The following is a 27,550-nucleotide window of genomic DNA, read 5'->3' on the forward strand; positions in this document are numbered from 1 at the left end:
TTTAAATTTATTTCGTCGGCAATGTCAAAGAAAGAACACGAAATCCGACAAAAATTGTCCCTGTACTGGTTTATTTTTTTTTTTTTGTTAGGCTTTTTAGTTACCGACGCACTATTGGAAATTCATCGAATGGTGCATACGCACCAAACCAACGAAGGGCACCAAAAGCCAACTTTGTTGAAACCAGTAGCGTACAAAATATCGAAATAAAAATTTATTTTTTAATTTAATTTTTATTTCAATATTTTGTACGCCCTTCGTTGGTTTGGTGCGTACGCACCAGGACGCAAGCGAATTCATAAACATACAAATACAATCTCAAATCAACTCACACAACCATAGGATGGTTGTGTGATGCCATATAATTTGTTCTCAAAGGAGAGTGTATATATGTACGTGACGACTTAATAATAATAACAAGAATAACAATAACGAAAATAATAACAAGATTTTTTTTCGCTCATAAGCAGAGAAATTATAATATTTCTCTGGTCTTAATCGTAAGTTGCGTATCGTCATAATTCAAAACATAGTATATTGATGACAGAACATGATTGTTGATGATCTAATTTTTGCTCAATCTCAAAAGTGTATTTAAATTGTGTACATATATTCTGTTTTAACTTTCGATATTTAATTTAAATATTTTATATTTTTGATATTTTGTACGCTTCTGTCCCAATTGAGTTTGCCTTCGTTGGCTTGGTCAGTACCAGCAAACTTCCAGGAGTTGATTCATTGCTGGCGGAGAACGCGTCAAGAACACCATTACATCCGCATAGCTGCTATGGTTTCTGCATTTTCCTCCCATTTGGCGTCCAATTCCATTCTGTTGAAGGCGATCAGAAAGGTCATCCAGGTACTAGTTGAAAAAGCCAAAGAACCTTGACCCACCCATCTAACTGCACTTCAAAGAAGCGGAATCGGAGAAAGCATTTCCCCAGCGTACTTGATTGAACTGAATATGGTACCAGGATGCCTAAAAACTGACGATGTGGCTTGGCGCTCCCCTTTTTTACTAACCTCTTATACGTTTCACATGGTTTTCGTTTAAGTGGTCATTTTTAACTAATTGGTCATTTTTTATATCTCTTATCTCTAATCCGATCGTTTTCATATTTTGCCAAATTGCTCATTTTGGTCATCAATATACGTTAATGTATCGTCTGCCATTACGTTGGAGATAAAATATCGTATACAACGCGTCCCAAGTTTACGATTTTTCGGGTTGTTTGACGTCTAATCATAAAATAAGCTATTTGTCACATGTCTTCTAACCTGTTCGCCGTGAACTGGCCATATCAGATTTTAATTGTTTAAACGCCTATAATTCACTCTATATTTTATAAAATTTGCTCTATAGATTCTCATTATCTCTCTTATATATTTAGGTCACTCATATTGTTGTAAACGTTGATCATGATATAAGCGAATGTAAGGAGATTTTGGTAGTGCTTTAGTTTGTTAGGACCTACATACACGTTTGACGTTTGAGTTTGACACTTGACACACGCTCAGTCATTCGCTGATTATCGCTTTTAAATCCGAACCTTACCGTTCCACAAGGAGTTCAACTATTTTTAAACCACTTTGCGATATTTTACGATCTTTTATTATACATACTAATTTTTTTATCACATGATGAAAAGTTCATTTCTGTAAATACATAGCCTCATTTTGGACAATCATACATTGATAAACTATTCTTAACTGTAAGGATTACATTACAACTTCATTGTTAATATGATTACAACTTCATTGTTATCATTAAAGCAATCTTAGTATTAATAAACTATTCTAAACTGTAAGGTTCCCAGCATAAATAGTTAATCTAAATAATTAATGAAGTTCCTAATTAATTAATTGAATAACATTCGGTATTGAGTTTATAAATATTGAATTTATAAATTGCTAATATTATAATATTGAAGGATAAATGTTTTTGTTCTATGTATTATTTTTAGTTACCAGCTGATTTAAAAGTTCTACTCCGGTTATATAACTAGTAAACTAAAAATTTTAAAATAAAAACCCTGGTAAAAAAGACTTTTTTAAATACTAACCTCCTTTTAGTTTTGTATATAATATTAATTAACAATTTGGACCAAAGTAAATCATGATTCAGTCGATCGAAGGCCTTGGAAAAATCCAGAAAACAGGCGTATACGGAAGTTTATTGCGATATATAACAATCCAGTACCTAGGGGTATATTGCCATATCCGTCGACGAGTGCCTCTTGAATCCAAACTGTTCATCAGCTGACAAAAAGCAGCCACTTATTCTACCACTCAATATCCATAATTCTAGAGGAAATGGTGGCTAGAGCAATGGGACGATAACTGTCAAAGCGGAAGCATCTAGATTTTAAGACTTGAGGATAGGAACAATAATCGTCCTTGAGAACTCTTCAGGTAAATGTTCATGCATTATCAACAAATAGAAAAGTTTTGTTAATATTTCAATTTCATCACCAGTTATGACGCAGGACGAATCTTCCGAGTTATGTAGATTGAACCATAACAGCCATGCTTATTAAATCAGAACTAGACTCGTTGCTGGCACAGGACATCGTTTAAAATCAACTATTTTTTATTACAAGCCTATTCTATGTTTTTTAACGTTCCTTTGATACGACGAAAGTTTTCCACTCGGTCCATCGATGGAAATCAAAAATTCGCATTTTTGCTCCGGCCTATGTACATATATAAAAATCGCTACCTGTCCAAGTATTGTGGAAATCTTTTTACTTTTTCATCGACTGTTAACTGCTGTTTTTATTCAAGTTAAAAGTTAAGGTGTCGAAAAAATTCAATCAGGATATCGAAGACGCCCAACTATCCGCTTTTGAATTTGTGCTAATTTCCGTCACAAGCGCTTCGAGTCGCGACGTAAATTCAATTTAATCTTATTTAATAAACGAAGCAGATATTCTAATTACCGGATGGGTTTCAAAATATTTGCATACAAATACGATAACAAAGCGTCCGTCTACGTCTCGTTAAACGCGGGTCAGTTGTACGCACACAGAGGGCGGGTGCTGGAAAATCCTGAAGGAAAGATGCGCCCCACAGTTTTATTCCAGCACCGTTGCTCACACGTACGAAAGACCCTTTTAAATTTGAGTCGACAAACGAATCACTCTCAGGGCACGTTTGTGAAAATATAAATAAAATTTGTTACGCATTACGAGGGAACCGAAGGATGGAGGGGTGGAAGGTAGGATGTGGTCAATGGGGGTAATTGAAGGTGGTGTTCCGTTTGTAATCTTGACCTGATGATACCGAAGGATAACGTAAGGTGAAGGTGAAAGTGGCTTCTTCAAATTTACAAACTATAGTATAATACATAATGCATACAAGAGACCTGATCCCGACCCATGTATACGACCATATTATGGTTTGGGTTAATCTGAGCAAATTTATGTAATAAATTATATAGCCTAATATATTTATCTATAAATATATTGTTATATTTTTATGCCTAATCATTATTGAACATATAATAAATGTATGTATTATACATTTGTATGTATGTACATATGTATGTATGTACATTGTGAATATTAAGATTAATGGCGTGTTCATTCTTGACGTATCCTGACACAGTATGAAAAAGGCATAGAAACCCTAAGTTTTATAGTCGGGAGCCGCAATGACATTTTCTCAAAAAATTAATGGACTTTTTTTAATCGTTAGTTACACTCGTATATTCTAATATTTACATGAAATTTAATTTTCATTAATAAAATCTATTTCATACGATATAGATAATATTATAAGATATTATCAGATAATATTAAACATATTCATGATATCTGCAATATATTTTTAATTCAGTCACCAAATATTTTTATAGGCGAATTTAATTAATGAATTGGAAGACTGATGGAAAAGGGAAAACATATAAATATATAAGAACGGACTGTCGGTAAATATGTACATATGTATATATATAAATATATATATATATATATATATATATATATATATATATATATATATATATATATATATATATATATATATATATATATATATATATATATATATATATATTTCGTAGGAATTCAAATTGAGTGTTGAAAGTGACGACATTGGGAAAATAATAATATGGATTTATTGAAATGCGAGCGCTTCGAAGCGTATTTCGATTGGAATTTCGTGTAATTTTATAATAATTACGTATTGTTGAGAGGCCCTGCCTACTGAAGATCAAGCTTCGCTTGCTGGAAGTGAGGAAGGAGACTTCGTCTTTCAGCTAAATGAGTGTTTCGCTAATGACAGCGGCCCCCATTCGTTACACTTTGCGGTTGTGCCGGCTTTCCTTCATTTTGTTCGTTTTCTCTTCAATTCAGCAGAAACCGATATATTGAAATAAATGGTTGAGCATCTATTATTGTTAATGGGTCGTAACTTGAAGCCGGTCACCGAGTCGTTGCCGATACACAGCACATACATAAATAATGCGATCTAATCTCATAGTAACGTCATATTCCGGAAAAATATTTGGGCTGAAACTTGAAAAATTGGAAAAATTGAAAAAATTCGTAAGCCGGAAGTAGAACTTTAGACTTGTGTAAGTTTTCCTACATTTGTGTTCAATTTGTATTGAAAATGCTCATAGCCGGTATGTATGAACGGGTATGTACATACTAGGGTTTCTGACCCGGGTCGACCCGGGACAGACAATTCCGGGAATTTACGAAATTTTTGTTGTCCCGTGTCCCGGGAATTCTTATCTCGAATCCCGGGAATTTGATTTAGAAAAATCTTGGGAATATACAACATTTTCAAGACTGCATCCCGTGTCCCGGGAATTGAAAAAGTCCGGGAATACAGAAACCCTAGTACATATATGTATGTTCAATTATCGATTTTTGTTTTTTATCCTTCTTATATTCCTCAAATATATAGATCAAGTCGTAGGTTGGTCACATCCGAATTTTTTTCATAAAATAAATGTAATTTTTTTTTATATTAGGTGGATTGTTTCGATGAATAATTACGAGACGGTACAAACTATTTGTAAAAAACGAATAAATAAATCAAAGCGATGTTTTTCACTTTATTTAATAACATTTTCAGATGTGTTTTATTTAATCTTAGAAATTTATGGATGGGAACCGAAAATTTAAAGAATGTAGCCAAACTCTCAAAATTAGTACGCCAATATGGGAGTATTTTTTGCGTGAAACATCGGGAGAGTTTGCAAAATGCAATTGAACGTATTTGAAATATGAAAACATGCAATTGAACTTTTTTTCTTATATATTTGATATCCCGGTGCTAGCACCATTTTTTTTTTTTTTTTTACATTTATTATTCATATGCATGATGTATGTACATCTAAATTCGAAGTACCAAGCGATTGTTTTTTTAAATCGAAGAAAGAATAACCAAGTTGTCAAAAAAGTTATTTTAATATCTATTAAGGATATTATAAGAAATTTGATCTAACCAATATTTATTTTTATTGACTATTAAATTTACGAGTGCTAACTATAATTCGCATTACACTATTTTGTGAAAAAACCCTTTCAAAAGATATAATTTTCTATTGGTAAAGTGATAGTGAATGCACCAAAATATAAGCAATGAGATTTTAAGAATTAGTAAAACAATATATTTTTAATAACTGAATTATCTCATTTTTAAACCGTCTCGAGTTTTTCTTATATTTGAAAATTATTAAACGTATTTTACGTAAACGTAAGTCTATTAAACGTATTTTACGTAAATAATTCACTATTCATCACCTAATAAACTACCTATAAATGATTTTCAAAATAATATAAAGAATATTTCAAACGAATCGATAGAAATAAATATTCAAATTACACGTCATGTATTTGCTGTTTATATTGATTCACGCGGATTACCGGAAAGGATGTTAGCATTTTTCAACGTTCAAAAGCTTTACATAGGTACTATATATTTTTATTGATGAATTTGTATGCAAAAGAAGAACGCCGATGGCACCTCACGTTTTGTAAGGCTAAACTAGCAAATCGTATCGAGAATACGTAAAACAAGTGCCACCGACAAAACAACGGCGAAAGCAAATCTCACACGTTGTCCCATAAATATCTGGATTTTAACAGCGAATTTTTTTTCAACAATCTCTTTTTCACCTCGGGTCGGAAGAGATGTTTTTTGTCTTTAGGACGTGTAACAGATTCAACGTCATCGTTAATGCAGTTTGAAAATATTTAAACGTTTTTACGCGTGATGTAAGAAAAAATGTATGTTTAATTTACTAAACCCAATAACCACAATTATGTATAAACAAACCCCGGTCATTGACCTCGCAACCTTGATTATTATAAATTAGTGTTGTGCCCGTTGAAATTTCAACGGGTGGCTACGGAAACAAATTGCTACATGATTTAAAATAAAGTTACAATACGTATAGTAATAATAAATCGGAACATTACGATTGATGGGAAAAAAGTTTTCGTTTCTTCATAAATATAATAATATACATCAGCATCATAGACGAAACTAATTATACTGAAAAAGGTCAAGGGAAAATAAATATCTATCCGAGTTTACATACATACAAACGAATTTGCAACTCTGCGCAATTCACATATATTTATTTACTTATCTACATACAGTAAAATACATTATATAACGGAACGCTTGTGATTTTTCAATTTTTGGGCAATAACAATATTATTTATTAATGTATAGGATTTTAAGCGATCACATTTTTAAATATGATTTTTTTCTTATAATTAAGTTCAGTTTCATGCGAGCTTTCAGGGTTTAAGGATCGCGATCGTTTGAAATATTTACAAATACCATGTAAAAATACGTTCAATTATAATTATAATTGGAGGAAAATAAAAATCACGACTTTAGCAAACTCGGGATTATCGTTGTGATCAATTTCTACACAAATGGGGTGTTCCATATCTACTGTATCCAGAATATCTCACCTAGGGCTTCCAATCCGGCTTAAATCAAAACCGAAAAGCCGGCTTTTTCACCATTTTTCAAAAAATCGAAAACCAGCTTTTTGACTCGATCAACCGGCTTTTTAAGGTTTTCTTTAATTAATGTTTTTTTTCCTCAAAATTAACAATAATGAATTTTAAATTTATATAAAATATCAAAATAAATGTGTACATACATATATCTAAACTCTCTTAGGCATATATTTCTTTGAACAGCAAAAAAAAGCTTAGCGGTTTCTTTGAGATTTAGTAATGTACGAAGACCCGGTCATAAACCAATAAAATATTATTGAAAGTATGTAGTTTCAATGACCTACCCAACTTCAGGTATAGAGAACATTATTATCATTTATCACAAAACCTTTAACTTGACAACAACAAAAAAGTAGTCGTATACTCAAATGCATTACGCATGGGAATTTCCGGAATATAATTGTTTTTTCTTCGAAGGAATTGGAAGCCCTTTAAATATTGAGGCCACTACCTACTTTTATTACGGTTTTAAAATTTTTGTGATATGCCATTTCGAATTAAATTTTTTCCGAAATTTGTAACGGTTTGTAAAGCTTTTGGATTTTTAAGCTAAAAAAGATGCGTAAAATCAACTTTACGAAATAGCTCAACGTTGAGCGCACCTCAGAGCGAATCTCAGCAGTTCTTTATGTATTCATGATTTTCAAGCATTGAAAAGCATGTTTTTCTATAACGTTCCGGTTTATGAGGTCGTGAGAAAAGTATTATTATGTACATATATGGGTTTGGTACAAACGATCGAAAAGCGCCAGACAGATTGAACCACAGATTTACTGGATGGCTGCTTTAAACGCAATTCTTGACTTCTCGAATGAAAAATTGCACATCAGATGACGAGTAACCTTTCGATGTGCACAGATGCAATTATTAAAATGGTAATTATTAAAATTGAGTTGGATCTTTCTGGCGAGTTTTTAATAATTTAATAAGGAAAATTTTGGAACTTAAGTATCAGAAGCACAGAACGTATATAGGGTAGGTATGTCGGGACTTCGGGTAGAGTTCGCTTAGTGTGAGTGCGAGCACGCATAAGGTACACGTGTCGTTAATCTGTGGTTCAGTCTGTCTGGCGCTTTTCGATCGTTTGCACCGCATCGGTACATATATGTATGTATACATGACCTATCTATCGACGATCGCATTGTTAATTAACATATCCCACAGTTTGTTTTCGAATTGCGCTGAGAATATAAATGCGGCGAGTTCAATTAGTTAAAACCCGGCTAAGGTTCCAAAACGGAGAACTTGATTTCGAAACTGTAATCCTCGATATTCGATGGAGACAAAACAAACAAAGCGGCTTATCTAAGACAACAAACACGTTAATTATCATTCGTAAATTAATTGTCTTTCATGTGAACGATATGCTTGGATTGTACACATGTATGTACCTTTGTATGTAAAGTACACTCTCGATTATCCGGGCTAATGCTCGCGGGACTAATGCGGGGAGGAAGGTCGCGAATAATACGCAAACCGGATGATCCGCGACCGGATAATCGAGAGTTTACTGTATGTACATGTGTATGTGGACATTAAGCCTAGTGGGAAAAAAAATTCGCATCAAGAAATCGTTAAATAAAATTGTTATCGATTTTAAACAATCTCCTGTACGAGTGACGTCGGTTGCCTAGGGTTGGTGTCACTCGATGCGGTAAGTCAGTGTGCCCTCCCCCCCCCTTTAAATTAAAAGAACTATCACGAAAAAAATATCTGATAAATAAGTGTTAAATTTGATGAATTTTCAGTGAATTTGAAATATTTACGAAATTAAACGCAGTTGAGAACAGGGGTTAAATATGGTGTTTGTTAGTAACCAAAAAAAGCTTCCGAAATAGTTTAGTCCAATATTTTAAATTTCAAAATTTATTTTGCATTATGTTTCAGATATTTTTATGAAATTCAAGTAAACGAACATATCCTCAAATGTAGGAGTCGTTTAGGCTGCACATATTTAAAATTTGTGGTATTATTTGAAAAGTTACTAGTGATAAGCCCGGTGAAATATCTTATGGATTATATGGAAAATCCAAAATTCACGTTTTCCGCTACAAACTTTTTTTTTCAATTGAACATGTACTCTCGCCTAAATAGATCGCTCCAAAACAGCGAGTGTACTAATACAGATACAATACGATGAATACAATCAATACAAGCATTTTATACAATGAAAGTTAATACGAACATCATCCACAGTGACATATATGAAAACATTTTATTATACAAATTAGCGAACCTCAAGATATTGAATAACTTTGAGATTTGCAAAAGAGATGCCAATTTACAGATAATCAGAAAAATTGGTAGACTCTGATAAAAAATGATCGATCTAGAGCAGTACTACTCAAACCAGCATATATTTTTCAGTAATTCTCACGAACCAGTATCATATTTTTAAATAAAAAGGTTATATATGAATGTGAGTGAAAACTTGTATAACAAATAAAAAAAATTCGGGTGTGACCAACCCATGACTTTATCTATGTATTTGAGGAATATAAGAAGGTTACAAAACAAAATTCGATATTAAACTAATAACTATGATAGCGATACAAATTGAGCGCAAATATTTGCAAATACTTGCACAAGACAAAAGTTATACTTCCGGATGTCGGATTTTGTTCAAATTTTTTTATTATTTAAAATCAGTATAATTATTATACTCATTTAATATCAAGAGGAAAAACATAATTTAAAAAGTCAAAATAAAATAATTAAATATTGTTTTAAAATATTTAATTATTTTAATACTACTTCCGGTTTACAAATTCTGACCAAAACGTTAGCAGCTCTAAGTTAGTACTGTCACGTTCCAGGAAAATATTTATTTAATTTTTATTTACTACTTGGTTAACCAACCAAGTTTCTTTATTATTAATAAAATGTTACATTTATCTTATATTATAGATATATTCGAAAACCGATAGATAATGGAACTATGATTTTTATAATAGGAGACACGTAGAACTATTTCACTATAACTTTCGTTCACTTTATTCTGCTGCTGTGCTGATCGTTAATTGAGGACGCGTTCTCGGAGTATTTATGATGACGACTGTCACTCTCTCGGGAGTCGATGGCGATGACTGCTCTCTCGGGAGTCGATGGTGAAGACTGCTCTCTCGGAGTCTTGATGGTGATGACTGACTGTCACTGTGGAGTCGATGTTGATGACTGACTGTCACTGTGGAGTCGATGTTGATGACTGCTCTCTCGGAGTCGATGGTAAAGACTGCTCTCTCGGAGTCGATGGTGATGACTGACTAATGCGATCGAATGGCGATCTATATAAATGATTTGTTATCTTATGGGCTGGGTACATTCCTGTGTTATCTGAATATCCTATTACAGGAATTTTTATGGTTTTGTTATTCACGTATATGAGCGTGTGAAAAGTACATTTGATATTGTGGGAACTAGAGTGATAAGCGGGGTACATAACAGTACATAAAAAATACAAATATAAATTTTCAGCTTAATACGTTCAGGGGTGTGGACAGGATCCAGGCGACAACATTTTTGACCTTTCTAAGAGGAGAAAATCCCACTTCCGGTTCATTCAATTTGGTGATTTTATTTTTTATTTTTACTTAAAATCACTATCTTAATTATACACAATAAATATCAAGACGCTCAAAATAATTTAAAAGTTCAAAATAAAATAATGAAAAAATAATGAAATATTGTATTAAAAAAAAATACCACTTCCGGTTTACGAATTCTAACCAAAACCTTACCAAATCTAAGTTAGTACATAAAGAATACAAATATAATTTTTCAGCTTAATACATTCAGGGGTGTGGACAGGATCCAGGCGACAACATTTTTGACCTTTCTAAGAGGATATAATCCCACTTCCGGTTTATTAAATTTATTGATTTTTTTATTTTCACCACATTGATACAAGAATTATACTTGAATTTTTTCGTGAAGAACACGCATGTTTAAGGGGTCGAAAAAAATGGTGGAAGAAAAATCAAACAAGAGTAAACTGCCACTTCCAATTGAGAGATACTTACTAAATTTTATACATATGTAGCTTGGTATTACGCTTAAAATTCTAGATATGAAATTTCAGTTCAATAAACAAAAAGGTTTCTGAGAAAAACATAAAAGTCCTCGATTCTCTAGAGCAAAAGTTCTATTTCCGGTTCAGATAAAAATATTTAAAAATATAAAGTTATAAAGATTATTATTTTTATTACATGTAAAAAGTTTAGTCCGATTCAGATAATTGAAATCAAAAAAATTTACATCGTTTTTAAAAATCTTTCTATCGTGGTTATCAACGTAATTAATTTTTCATTAATTTAATTTTTTTCATATTTTTAATTTTTTCATTTTTCGGGGCTGGGGGCGAAGGCCCCGGGGTATCGGAGGCGCTGGGAGTGTAGGAGGGGTCGGGGAAAAGGCTCCGGAGCGTCGGAGGCGTCGGGGGCGCTGGGGGCAAAGGCCCCGGGGGGTCGGAGGCGCTAAGGGTGAAGGCCCCGGGGGGTCGGGGGCGCTAGAGGCCAAGGCCCCGGGGCATCAGAAGCGCTGGAAGCGCCGAAGGCGTCGGGAGTGCTAGGGGCGAAGGCCCCGGGGTGTCGGAGGCGCTGGAGGCACCGGAGGCGTCGGAAGCGCTGGGGGCGAAGGCGTCGGGGCGTTGGAGGCGCCGGCGACGAAGGCGTCGGGGCATTGGAGGCGCCAGGTTCGAAGGCGTCGGGGCGTCGGCGATGCACAAAACGTAATTCGTAATCACTTCGTATTTTGTAATTCATAATTTCTAATTCGTGCATCAATTTCTTTCCGAAACCAGTCGTTTCAATTTCTTTAACTTTATTTTTTATTCTTGTTTCAATGCCTTTTCGAAACCTTTTCGAGTCATGTTATTAATTGTCTTTGTGACATTGATATTTTTTCTGGTATAATACTTATATTACAGCTAGATGTATGATTTATGCAAAGTTCATTGTCAACTGGACTTTCACGCCCAAACTTTTTCAATACGAACGGTCACTTAAGACTGTCGTCTTATACATATGTATAATACCTGTTTTTATGCAATGAAAAATAGCTGTTTCAGGAGCTTCAACCATAAGAATATTATTTCAACAAATAAAATATAAAGTATATAACGCATAGTTAAAATTAAGAGTCGAGACAGTAAAAAGCCCAGGAATCCCCGGGACATCTCGTCGCAGAATCACTATTCTATGCATAAAATTGTTGATTGATAATATCAATCGACAGTTTTACGCATATAACCTGTATGATTATGAATTAGGTATGTACATGTAGGTGTATAAATTCTGGGTTTACTCACAATACGTGCTTCAAATGCTGCCGGTATGCAAACTAATTAATTTTTGCAAGTTACCATATTTGAAATAAATTTTACAAGGACATCCTACCTGTGCGTTGCTAGACAATAATAACGTGCATATATCAACACAGTAATTCAATAACTTCACTTCATATTGGTCTACTACGTCGAATCACTTGTTAAATATCCGTTTAATTTTACAATGAAGCTTCATAAACTGAGAAGAACGCTCGGGAGTTTTCACGGAAAAGCGCTCGTCGCAATAAAAGAAAATTGCGTCGGTCACTGTGGAGTAAAAACCCGCTATTATCAACGGGTCAATACGACTCTAAAATAACGAACCCAGCTTCAAACAAACCTTGTCTCTATATACTCAATTTTTTCCCGCTTCTAACAATGCTCATTGTTAAATAGAAATATATGTACAATTAAACATTTAATAGGGATTAAATCGTCTTTTACGCAGTGCTTCCCCAAACCTTAAGAAGCAAACAATTAGATTTTAAACCCATTTGATAATGAGCATTTTCGGACAGTTACTAAGGCAAAGGAGAACTTGATTGAACTTTCAAATTATAGCATTTAAAAACTGAATTCGTAATAAATAAGGTTTATAATTTTTGGCTAGGTATTAGTGAAGAATAAATGGTTTTTATTAAAACCATTTATAAATAATAGAAGTATAACAAAATAGTAGATGAATATATTAAGCTTTGGGCATATTATAATTGTGACTCCGCAAATAACTTTTTTCCACAAAATTTCTTACCACAACAGATCTATGTACATATTGCGTATATCCTGTCTTCACATTCCTTACCATGCAAATACTATATAACACTAGTGTTGTGCCCGTTGATTTCAACGGGTGGTTTCGAAAAGGAATTGATACTCTAATAATAAATATAATGTCAGGTAATTTATATAAATATAATGTAAGATAATTTATAAATATAATGTAAGGTAATTTATAAATATAATGTAAGGTAACGTATAGGTGAACGCAAGGGTGCATTATACACTCACCAATCCAACCCGTTCGAAATGATGAATGAATGGTTCGGTTAAATAAATATATAATAATTCGAATAAAACTGGTCACATTATAAAATCGGTCAACCGGTTTTCTCATGACCGATTTTAGGGTGTGACCAGTTTTATTCGAATTATTATATATTTATTTAACCGAACCATTCATTCATCATTTCGAACGGGTTGGATTGGTGAGTGTATAATGCACCCTTGCGTTCACCTACGTGGTACGTGAATCATAATAGGTTGGGAATCGCTGATGTAGATGTTTATTTTTTTTTTTCAATTTAAATATGTATTCATTTGAATTATTTTATTAATAAAAGTAAGTAAATCTTCCGAAAAAAAATACATGTATGTATATATGTACATAGATTCGACTTGGACTCGAGTCGTAAGTCAAGGAATACCTGTATATATAAAGTTGATCCATTTTGAATACGAAATCTATTATAAATTAATTCAGATTCAAATTTCTCGGAAATTTTCAATGATGGAAAATAATACATTCGAAAGTTGCGTTTAATTTCAAAATAAATAACCCTGTCGATTAAAGCTCGTCACAAAGTTTATTAGACTTAATTAATTTTCTTGAAATGGTAAATATTTAAACGAAACAAATCGATCAACGGTTTGAGATTTATAAATAGCTCTGTAAAAATGATTCGCACCAATTCCAAAATAAACCTTGGTTAATATAACAATTAGTATTAACATAATATAATGTGTGATTGTAATTAGGGATCTCAAATTCATATATTTTTTATACAACATACATATTTTATTCAATTCGATGTTGATACATCATATATATAAAGACGGTAATCTGTGTGTGTGTGTGTCCTAACTCTCGCCGAACATAATGAATGAATCGATAAAAATCGATAAATTCATTTTTCGACGAGACGACTTTGTCGCGACTCGAACCGATCACCCCAATAACCTGAATATAGGTCTAAATTGAGCTAATGGTCACGGACATCACGCCAAATCCAATTCTTCATTTCGCCTTTTTTTTTTTAAATTAATTTAAATATTCCTTCTCGCCATATAAAAATACGTAATTTTAATAATTTCATTTAGCGAGGTTTTGAACCATTTTTTATATATTTATTTTCAATTAAATTAAAATTATAATTTAAATTATTTATATTTTGACGATATTCGAGAAAAAAATTGATTTCATTCACCGCGGGCGCCGGGAATCGAACCTCGGACCCTCCGATCCAAACGCAATGTCCTAACGAGCCCGCGTCGCCGCCATATCCTCGCCCAGAATACGTGTTGTAAATACACATCATATGTATATGCACGTAATTTGTTATGTGTAATAATAATATTCAACGTTACGATGTCAATGACCGTTTGTGTATAATCGGAAAATATTACATTTTGTTAACGTTTACTTTAAGAATTGAAAATTATTACAAATAAAGAATTGGAAACTATCTATGAGAGTCTACGAAAATAACGGTTCCGGTTCCGGATTTTTTTTTTAGTTTTATACCCATGCGATGATATTTCATAGGGCTATTCACTAGTATAATATATTGACGGTTCTAAAATTTAATTTAAATATTTGAAAGCTTACTAGTCCATGTTCGATATTTGAATTTGTATGTTCATACATATTTAAATACATATATGTATTTGATAGCCCCAAATGCAATGTATTGAATAATTTTATTGAATATTATTGAATAAATTTATTTATTTAATGTCTTGTACGTGCATTGTACATGCAATCTTTTTAAGATTAAGCACGAAGCGAAGAATAAAAATAGTGCTTAAACCGTATCGGGAAATTATTTCTATTGTATTTATTTTTTCCGGGAGAATGTTCTAAACGTGACTTTGGCGGAATCAAAAGAATAACTCGGTGCGATAAACGCTTCGTTTAATACGTCGTCCGCTATACGAGAAACAGTAAAAGACTAAATCTCAAATGTACTGGAACAAAACTTATACCTACCCGGTCTAAAAAGCCTCGGTAAAATTCATCATAAATAATGTTTTTGGTAAATACACTCCGATAATATTTTTATTTTTCTCCCCCTTCGAATAACTAATCCGAAAATATAATTTGTAGTATTTACTATATTTTTATTTTATATATTTATGTATGTATAGGTATGTATATACTTAGTAAAAATAGATGAAGTTTTATGATCATGCGGAAATTATGTTGTAAAATTGTGAATAACTGATGTGTTATACAACATTCTACAGACTAAATCTTTAGATATATTATATTACTGTAATTACCGTCAACTTGTCAAAATGTCGAAAGAGCAATGTAGAAATTGTAATATTTTCACCTCCTTGCAAATGAAAAATATGCGCAATATAAAGAAAACTTTCCAAATTATTTAATTAATAAACTAAAAAAAATCAATATAACATTTTTCGATTAAAAAACGAGCGTACTGTTCAGTATTCGTGCTCTAAATTTTCAGAGAAACCTGTTTATGAACTTGTGTAATTCATGAAAAATAATCATTTTGAGTCAGGTATTCGAGAAGTAGACAAATTAGGCAAAATAATATTAACTCTTCTATGTGAGACTCCTTCAGCAGAACGTTCATTTTCTGCTTTAAATTGAATCAATACTTGTTATCGAAGCACTCACCAAGATCATGCTGCCTTAGCTTGATTTATTTATTTATTTATTTAGTAGCCAATTGCTAGTTAATATGTAATAAATAACAAAAGTAATAACTAGAGACCGGACCCACAGCGCGCCGTCCACTGTTCAATTGTTGTAAATGCTTTGTTAAAGGTTCGCCGAACCTTTTTTTTTCACTCTAGCTTTGTAAATAGAGCCAAACCACCCCGATTCCTGGAAAAAGCACGGTCTGTATCCGTAGTCTAGTAATAAATATAATATAACCAGTGGCGGCTCGTGGATAAGATATCTGGGGGTGCTGCGGTTGATAAATAAATAAATAGGTTTTTGAGCTCTTTTTCCTACTACGATGTACATTAACATTTAAATTATATAATATTATGATTACTAACAAAAATAAAATACAATTGTAAAATGAAAAATGATCAGTAGATCAGTAATTATTAAAATATATACAAGTATAAGATGCATTGTGAACATAATTCAGTAATAATAAAAATCAATATTATTTTAAACGAAAAGTTTTAGAATCTTATGTTTTTTTTTCTTATATGTACGTTGAAGGCGAGATTATATTTTCTTAAATAAAAAATTCCTTACGCGAAAATCAAAATTCTCTCTGAAAATGATCATGATGCGATGTACAAAGTGAGTGGTTTTAGCTGATAGTGACAGCGACTTGCTAAGAAGTTCTCCTTCCTCTCTATGGCATATTTTACTCTGGCAAAAATTTTTGTGGCAACAACAGACAAAGGATATGCTTGTGACCTGTGTTATCATTCTGTGCGACACCGCAAAGCCTACATAAACAACCCCCAAGCCCGTTACTCATATACCATACCCTCAAACTGCTCATAGCTAAGGAATTTCACCGAAATATGTACATTGTGAACTTATAATAGACTTTTATATTTCAAACTATTTTCTTTTTTCTAAAAGTTTTATTAAAACTTGATACATATGTATATGAACTATCAACTAAGAATTTTCTTACAGACTTTCATACGTTCTTACAAACATATATTGGAGTACGCGTGTATGCGATATGATTCAGGCTAGTTATGCTTGGTCCAGTAATCGTTGAAAAAATCCCACGTTATTCCCAGGAGACGACACCGTAACTCTTGGCAAAGTCAGCGCCCGACCCACGTACATAAATGGATCCTCAGGAGAAAAGTACGCAGAATTATTGTCAGTGAGCCTACAGCACGCCACTGGTAAGCTTCACACGGAAACCTCACAAAAACAAAAAAAACCATGTGAACTTAATAAGAGGTAAGTAAAAAACATGTCAAGCTCTCGAGCCCTAGGCAAAACTCAACATGACAATCGATTCAATCACTCAAGCATTCTGTTCCTGCTTCATAGTTTTCCATATACATATGTATGTACATATGCACATATGTATAATAAATAGAATACTTACGTAAATAGTTAATGCATATCGACTCCGCTTAGTTCCATTTCATGCTTTGTTATTCTAACAATAACAACAAGTGACCTGACAGGTTACTCCAATGCGTCACAACAATCGGTTATGTAAATAAAATAAAATACATATTTTCTTCAAACAAATTCGTGTTTAAATGACCAATTCATCAACGAAACAATCAAACAGGCTCAGATGTTCTCCTATCATGTTGAGGAACCGGACAGTCTCTACAAAATACTAACTCCAAAGATGTACATATTTGGAAATGGCAAAAATCATTCTCGAAAATGGTGATTCAAAGCTTAAGGTGCCTAGAAGAAAGGTTGTGGAAAATGAATATAATAATTATACTTTTTCGTGTATGGGTGTCGAAGAAACTTTTGTAACGTAACTTCTTTCAGTCAAGGGAGATAATTTAGCTTAAAATGATCCGATACACATTAATATATGTATGTATGTTCGTATTTGGGCATGAATTTAATTGGAACTATTATTTAATTAAAACGAGATTCTTTTGACACCGCTGCTACGTAATTTTATTCCTAACGCGGATATACTTCGTTATGCTAAAAATGTCGTTATAGTGGAATGATGACACATACTTGGAGTGATGGAAACTCGTATGTATGTATGTACATATGCTCGAAACCTATGTAAATATATGTATGTATATGTAGGGATGTAAATCGATTAATTATATTTGTCTTTTAATATTGAGGCCAGTTATCATCTTCTAATCCATCTGATAGGGGGATATTGATTAGATTGTTATTTTTTCATTCAATCTTATTTAATATAAACAATTCAATTTCTATTGATGTTTAGCTAAAACTAATTTACTAATTACACTGAGCAACAAAAAATCACGTTTTTGAGTTACCAGAGCGGAGACTAGCCAATATTTATTAACTTAGACTCACTAAATTAGAATATGATAATTATTTTTGTTCGTTGGCGATCGTTTACGAGATATGAGCATTTAAAAAAATGCGCGATTTTTACAGTTTTTGGCTTTTGCGGTCTTTAACTCAAAATTTAGTATTGATGTGCTCAAAGTGAGTATTGGAATCAATATTCAGATGTTTTTTCTTTTGATTGTGATTTTTTATTGTTTTAAAATACTTATAGTTAATTGTCTAGCGATTTTAAAAGTCAAAAATGTATATTTTTTTACGGATTTTTTCTCCGTGCTATTTTGCATTAATTTGGCCACTTTTTTATTTCACCACGTTTATAAGGATTGATTTTCTATCTCAATATTTTTTTTTTATCTAAAGTCGAGCAGTAATTGCGTTACAAAGTTTTGTTGTAACAAATTTTTGACGCATATAGCGTTGACTCGAGCGAGATGAGGAGTAGTCCGACTGCTTACGCAACTTACACCTCACAAAGTACTGTAGCCACAAGAAACAAGAGCCAAATTCTTATTATTTTTTTTACAATTTATTTTTACATTACATTCAACTACATTTTTGTCACATAAATATATTAAGATATGTCTGTTTTTAACAAATTATTTATCGTTGAACATTTTTCACATCTTATTCATATTGTTATTGCGTGGTAAACAATAAGAAAAAAAAAACGTTCTCATAAGAAAAGCCGTCGTAATAAAAATAAAAATATATACGAATAAAAATAGAACAACCAAAATAAAGATTGTAAGCTTTCGAAGTCATAGCTGAAATATTACGCCTCTGCGACTTGAAAGTTACTCTCCCACAAATACATATAACAAAAGGAATTTGTGCTATTTAAGCAGGGACGAGACATTGTTTTTTTTATATTCACGACCACAATATTATTTTAAATCACCAAGATACACAAGTTTTATCGTAAAAGTCGGTATTCAATAGCTTACAAAAAAATAGAACAAACACAACACGTAATATAAATATAACTAAGTACTTAACGTAAGTCTAAAACAATTTTATAAGTATCGCAAATATGCGTCGACCGGAGGATATCACGACGAGGACTAAATCAAAAGACTGAAATTTCACAGCATCACCAAAACCTATAAAATGTTCCGGTCGTAGACCCTTTTAACATAAAAAGGTTGTTGATCCTTGACTGTTAAGAAATGCAATAGTGCACGAGGCTATAAAACTCTATTTAGTGCGTCCTGGAAACGTAAACATAAATATTCGAAATCAAATGTTACTTTTACTCACAAGCAAATGGAGATTAGCTCTAGCCCATACTGTACCTACTGTGTAATATGAGTCATCGTTCGGCCGGCGAACCGTGAGTCGCACACTAAATTATGACCGATACGCGTCCCGCGAGAACATCTCATAACGTAGTTTAAAATCATTTACCGCTCGATTTAGTACGTTTAAATAAAAATAAAAAATATTGAGATAGAAAATCAATCCTTATAAACGTGGTGAAATAAAAAAATGGCCACATTAATGCAAAATAGCACGGAAAAAAAATCCGTAAAAAAATATACATTTTTGACTTTTAACTATAAGTATTTTAAAATTCTCTAGACAATTAACTATAAGTATTTTAAAATTCTCTAGACAATTAACTATAAGTATTTTAAAATAATAAAAAATCACAATCAGAAGAAAAAACATCTGACTATTGAATCCAATACTCAATTTGAGCACAGAAATACTAAATTTTGAGTTAAAGACCGCAAAAGCCAAAAAACTGTAAAACTTGCGTATTTTTTTAAACGCTCATATCTCGTAAATGAAAGCAACCCAACAAAAATCATTATCATATTCGAATTCAGTGGGTCAAACTTACTAAAGATTGGTTAGTCTCCGCTCTGGTATTTTTTTTTTGTTGCTCAGTGTTACTATTTTGAATAAAAATATCAATAATTTTATTTTACTACCGCCATTTATGTTTAAAACTATTAAACAAACGGTGGCTAAACGTCAACGACTATCTCGACGGGCAGATTTAAAACGCGTCTTATACGATATTTTTGCACCATCGTAATGGCGGAGGATCCATTTACTTATATTGATGACCAAAATGAACAATATGGCAAAGTATGAAAACGATCGGATAAGAGGTAAACTTTTTCCTGAATTGTAATTGTAAGTGAAACGTAAAGGAGGTATGTAAAAATAATTTCCTATGCAGCCACTTCATTTGTCGAAACGGAACGTTCCGTTTCTAAGAATAAAAATGTTTTAATTGTCCAAAGGTTTTTTACCTATTAATTATTAGTTGATAAATAAAAAATCCAACAAGAGTAAACAGTCACTTCTGGCTGACGGATTTTCACTAAATTTTATATGTTTACTTTATATTAAGATTAAATATCTAAATATGAAATTTCAATTCATTTCGCCGAAAAGTTTTGGAGAAAAACTCAAAAATCCTCGAAACTCTAGAGTAAAAGTACCACGTAGACTACGGATACTTTCTTCGCCTCTTAACTAAGAGAACGTTGTGAAAAATAACTTTCACACTTTTTATTTTGTCGTATATTACTAAATTACATATTTTCAAATATGGTAGAATTTCTATCTTTCATGCCGACACTTTAATTTATATCGTTCTTATTCTTCGAATATCATTTAAGATTAAAGTGAATAATAACGATATTAATTACCGTAGCCGTGATGATTCATTGCGAAATCTCAAAATGAATTTCCTCACCGTCATAATACTTCACATTAAATCTCCACAAAGTGGTCTATTAATAATGAATGTAGAACCGCTAACGTCAATCTTTAATTCAGTAGATTATCAAGGTGTGTCATCTGAAATGCTGAATTTTCTTTCAACCGTCCCCCGAAAGCTTTTGACGATTGTTTTGAAGCGACTTTTAATTATAAACCCAGCATTAAACTAATAAAGACGCGTTACAGAACTTAATGAGTTATTTGGTATTCAAATTTCATTATCATGCTTTCAAACCAAAATGATTAGACCATACACCAGACTTGCTTAGCTTGCGGCCCACGATACACTTTTTTCAGATCCAAGGCTAGAAAAAAAATCGTATGTCGTATTATTTCAGGTATTTCTGCGGTGCTGCTGGTTAGATCTGTGACGTTCAAGTCGATCATTTTCCAAGTTTGCCAAATTATCCAATTTCACTGTCGAAACAATTCTATCCCTGATTGTCACATTGTCTTATTATGGTTTCAAATTTATATTTTAATTCAATCGAACAATCCATCTATGTACACTCGTCATTACAGATCACTCCAGTGCAATCTGTAATGACGTACAGATCACTCCAGTGCAATCTGTAATAACGTACAGATCACTACAGATCGTACAGATCACTCCAGTGCAATCTGTAATGCCGTTCAGATCACTACAGATCGTACAGATCGCTCCAGTGACGAGTGTACTATAAAAATCAAGATACACACCAAAATTATATATTAAAACAAATTATTACATAATTCGAAATTATACACGACATCTTTGGAAAATATTCGGATGTGACCAACCCATGACTTTATCTATATATTTGAGAAATATAAGAATTTCACAAAACAAAATTTGATATTGAACCGTACAGACACATTCACACATACCGGTAGCAATGTAAAATACTAATAGCTATGACAGCATTTTCGATACAAATTGAGCGCAAATGTATGGAAACTTGCAAAAGACAAAAAGGGGACACCTATAAGGGGATGTACCTTTTCCGGTCAATTTAAAAATTTACAGTGTCAGTTCGATAGGACTAACGGTGTTCAAAAAATCACCAAAATACAAAGACACACAGACACTCAGGCACACACATTTTTTTCTAGATCAGTAATCGATTCTGAGTTCAAATCAGTAAAAATCTCAAGTTCGATTTTTCACATGATCACAAAACTTAATTTATTGTTACTACATACATACATACATAGATGAAGTTAAAAAAGTCTTAAATCTATGACCGAGTGACCAAAAAGGTTAAACAGATCTGTCCTACACCCAATGTACAATAATACTTCCTCACCTCCCCTCTTTCGAACTCGTTGAATAAAATTGTTTAATACCGGTAACCTTCGGTACCGGTTTGTGAGTGGTAAGATCTCCCCGTGGACGAGTATATTTTATGAGATGAAATAAAAGATACTCCTCAGTTTTATAGTAAAAATAAAATGGCGGGCGAGCAAAACGGCTTTATGCGGCGTCCCTATCCGGCATACAAAATTCTCGCGTTAATTTAACCAAATGGAAAAGTTGTGCCGTTCAAAATTATGCCTCCCTTATCTCGATTTCGATTCTCTTTCAAAAATATTACCAATTCATGAAATACATACAGATCGTTCCCAATAATCATACGTGAATTCGGAAATTGATTCCGTTTGAATCAACACTCCTAAGTGATCTTTACATACATATGTATGTATGTACATATGATTTAATACCATCGCCGTTTTTACGTTTACTGTTTTAATGAAAAATTGGTAATTATCATAAGAGTGACATTATCATTTTCCCGTATCAATATCGCTTGTTACGTCGTACTATTTAAAACAGAACCGGATGTAGACGTGCATCTGGAAAGAGATCCGAGGCATTGTTGTCGACAAAGTGAATGCAAATATGTATGTAGATGCAGCTGCATTAAGTCCCCGACGATCATTGTGCCCGGAGACTAATGCATTCGAAACTCTTTGTATCGAAGCTCGTTGTGAGTCCCTACCAACTCCCCCACAGCCTCCTCTTTACCAGTCCGTTTCAGTGTACATAAAGTGTCTTTTTAAATCGTAAAAAAATATTCATTTCGAGTTGAATATTATTAAAATATATTTTCCGTATTGATTCAATTCATCTTAAGCTCATCTTGAACTTGAACTTGATAATTAATTTTGAAAACAAATAGTTACATTTCAATTGTATTGAAAACAATTTTTTAATATTTCCTATACATCTGTAGTTGATTTTATAATTTAGTGAAGCTCAACAATTCTAAATACAAGTCGTGTATACTTAATAAAATTATGTAAACCATCGTGATATATTCGTATTTATTATTATACCTACATACCAGCAGTTTGGCTTAATGGTAGCGTATATAATTAGCACCACTGAGACCGAAGGTTCGAGTCGTCAAACTGCTGGTTAGGTTTGGGGGTTTTGTAACTCCAAATCGATCGTTTCTCTATCAGAGTTTGCCAATTTTATCTGATCATTGCTGAAACGGTTCCTGAAAAATTGGTATTAGATCATTTCCTGTTGTCACAAAAATCTGTCTATGTATAATTTGTAATAATTATGCACAGTAATCTGAAATCTATAGATATCTCTATAGACGTCTCTATAATTTCGTATTTATTATATGTATAAAAAATTGTGCACAAAATCTAAAAATAATCCATAGATGTCACTATGATTATTATTTCTGATTAATTGTTATATGCTAGGTATTCTGATTGTATATGTATTCTTGTATTTCTGATTTCTGATTGTATATGTATTCTGTATTTCGTTATCGTACACCCATCGCATTAGAGCGATATGTAATGACGAGTGTATATTGATTGTAACAATAAAATATAATAAAATAAAATACATATATACATAGTACAAACATACATATGTATGTAGATACAACGATGTTCTCTCTGACAGGAGCAAAATCAATTTTCTAGAGCCCAAAATCAGAATCGGAAACGCACGTGTTTCGGAAAAATTGATTCTCTAGAATACGTTTGGTCACATTGTCGTCAAATATTGTTTTTCTATTGGAAATTGCGTTTCCTGTGAGCTACAGTTTTCAACCTCCGGCTTGCCTAAGCCTCTTTCTCATCACTACCACCTCCTTTGGTCCCTACCTCTTACCATGACCAATTTCTAGGTCCCGTGTGCGGATTATATCGGAAAATCAATAAACAATTTGTATTCCCGGGACGCCACTCTCCCCAATACAAGGGGTTGAATTATGGCCTTTTTTCGTGATCCTTGAATATATGAACGTAAACAAAAGGGTTATTCTACCCATTTTACGAACCACGACAAAAGCCTGTGAATTCGAGGCCCGTTTATTTTGATAAACCTTAAAAATTTACTACTAATTTTACGAGCTTTATGCTCCACCTCTTTTCCATCTTTCCTCACCTAATCTTACATACGCTAAATTATACTAAGAGTTAAGTGTAATTTTTTTTCTAGCGCTTTTTAAATTTGACTGCGCAAGAAATGGAAAATTCTATAATATATATCGGTGAATTATAATAAAAAGAAACTTTATCATACTCGTATGTAAATATCTATGAGTTTTTTCGCGTTTTCCGCTAAACCGCATTAGCATTTTGCAAAGTTTTTCCTTCGCCAACTTTTTATATACACTTTCGCGTGCGAATAAATTTCTGTATAGTTTCTCTTTATATGATACTAATTTTCCCGGCTCGGATTCGTATAACATCCTTGAATCGAACTTTTGTATATCCGAGCCGGGACCGAGCATTTAAAACAATATCTTCCAAATCTTGCAAAACTTTGACTCAGTCATCAAAAAGTTTCGCAGTAAACTGACGCAATGGTTCGGGCTTTTATTTCAAAATTAAATAAACCGTCGAAAACGAAATTTTAGAACCTATGCAGTGTTTAGTTTTATCGCCGTTTCGACTGAAGACCGAATTGGCAATTTCTTTTTACTACGCTGTCTCTTTACGAGGCCGATAATCGGTTTTCTTTTATTTAGAACTACTTGCCGAATTACAATTGCTATTATAATACCCTCATAATAACACATTTCGACCATTCTTTATGAAAATTCCATTATTATCCAAAAGCTACAAATTAAATGAGTCCAAGTTATACTTTCTCAATTTTGAATAATTTTAAATATTTTATTTAATACGACACAAGTGTGTCGCAGTACAGCAAATCAAGCCGCTTTAATTCAGTGCTAAACGCGGAGAGGCGAACGTCTTATGGTAATTCAAAGTAAAGATTTGCACAGGAAATGGGTTGTTTTTTTTTCATTTTTTTTTGTGGGACTCTTCGCAAAAACGTTGTAAAGCTCAACGTCAGTTCGAGTCACGCATACTCAGAATGTAACCGAAGTGTGAGAAACCCACTAAGTGATTCATTGCTCCACGCAGGTTGAACTAACAAATTAATCTCCGGAAGCTCGCTCCAAGCTCATTCACCTGCTTCTAGCGAAAGCTCGTTCAACGTAGTCGGTCTGCAAATATAATACCCGACTATTAAACGTGTGCTTTAGCAGTTTCACTTATTGCCAAATAATTTATATTAGTATTTACGAGAAATATTAATTCATCTCCGATTCGTGCAAAAATATTGTATTTCAAAAACAAAATTTCAAAACAATCGACCCGAAAATTTCTTAATAAAAACTTTTAGCTACGCTTTTCGCTGAAAAACGTTCTGCTCTGTTTCCCTTCTTATTAAAACATTTTCTTTGTCCAAATTCACTCTTTTGTGCTGATTTTAAATTTCAATTGAAAATTAGGCTTATCTGAACAAAACATTTCATACTCATTATAAACGTAATTAATTTTCGACGGACGCTGCTGCGTTGAGTTATCAAATTATCCAATTTAATTGTTCACTCTTAAATGTGATTTTTATGTTATTGTAATCAAGACTTATAATAATTGAAATACATATGTACATACATATGTATATACATTTTAGTACTATTTTTTATTCAATCAAATATATAATATATTATACACATTTCGTTTAGCGTAGACGAACTTGATCTACGAAGAAAAGCACGCAGGCGGCTGGTGCTAATGTGTTAACAACGCGTGGAAGATATTGTTTCCACAATAAGATAGAGCTTATGTCGATTATTGAACTAGAACAGACAAACTAACGGTAAAACCTAATTTCTATTCCAATGTAGATGAAAAGATAACTAAAAAATTCTCTTTGCTACTTCACAACTTCATAATTTAAAAGCAATATTAAATTTATAATATTAGGTATATTACATATATTAAAAAAAGTTAAATTTCATAAGCACAAGATATAAATATAATAGATATAAATGTATATAGTAAAATTGATAAATAAATTTTATTAAATAATATTATGTAAGAATATGTTTAAAACATACATACATAACATATGTTAAAATAAAATAAACCTATAGTGCATATTAAAATAAAAAAAATCAAATGAAATCAAAATATAATATATTGTACATTATAACATGTTAAAGTAAATAAATTAAAGGGCAGAGAAAGTGTAGTACTCAAAAATCGATTACTTTTTTATTTCATTACAGATTTATATAAATATTTATTGTAGCGCTAAGGAATTGTTACATTAATATGAATTATTTTTTAGATACATATGTACACACGCATCTAAAAGAATATTATATTAAACGTCTGAATGACAAGGACGAGATTAACCATTCTTTCTCTTGTTGTTTGTTGATTCGTCTCATTTTATTCGTTTTCATCTCACTTTTTCCGTCTCTTATTAAATATTTGACGTTGCACGAATGTCTAATTTGGAGCGCGGGTGGAACAGGGAAAAATTTGCCGTACTTGCAATTCGAAAATTGCTACGAAAACTTTATTGCACCAGTCGGGCGTTGACGCCATTCGGTGAGACGAATCCTCGAAAAAAGTTTTCCGTAGATAAATTCTTAAGAACTCAAGTAACTTAGACTTAAGCATCTCTAGTAGGGCTTGTACATTTTTAAAAACTGGGATATTCTTTAAATTTGCCGCATTCAAAAACCGATTTTTTTATTTATTTGATATCCCAGTATTTAATTCTAGATTTAATGCGTAAAAGTCTATTGAATTAAACCAAAAAACTATTGAATTAAAAAGGTTAATATTTTTACTTGAAATCGCCTCGGGTACAAATAAAACGATATGGCATAAGTAGGCATCATAAAATACATTGAAAATATTAAGATTTGTTATGCTAATTGACTCACGTACTACTACCTACACCTATCAAATTCGAAGCGTATTCTTATTCTGTTAAATGAACTGAAACATTTAAAAAAAGTGACATGATTTCATACTATTCAATTTCTAAATGCTATTACACAAAGGAATTCAAGAAAGTTGAATGGATAACTAGTTCTATAGTTGTATCAAAATCTACAAAATATTTCTACAAATATATGTAATAAGTTTCCACTTACTTCGAAGAGTAAAATGTTTAAAAATTCTAATACTGGGTTTTCGGAAATAAAGAAATTCGGAAATCAATTTTTCAAAAGTCTCTTTTTGTAT

The sequence above is a fragment of the Arctopsyche grandis genome, chromosome 1 (genome assembly GCF_051622035.1).
Source record: "Arctopsyche grandis isolate Sample6627 chromosome 1, ASM5162203v2, whole genome shotgun sequence".
Lineage (NCBI taxonomy): Eukaryota > Metazoa > Arthropoda > Insecta > Trichoptera > Hydropsychidae > Arctopsyche > Arctopsyche grandis.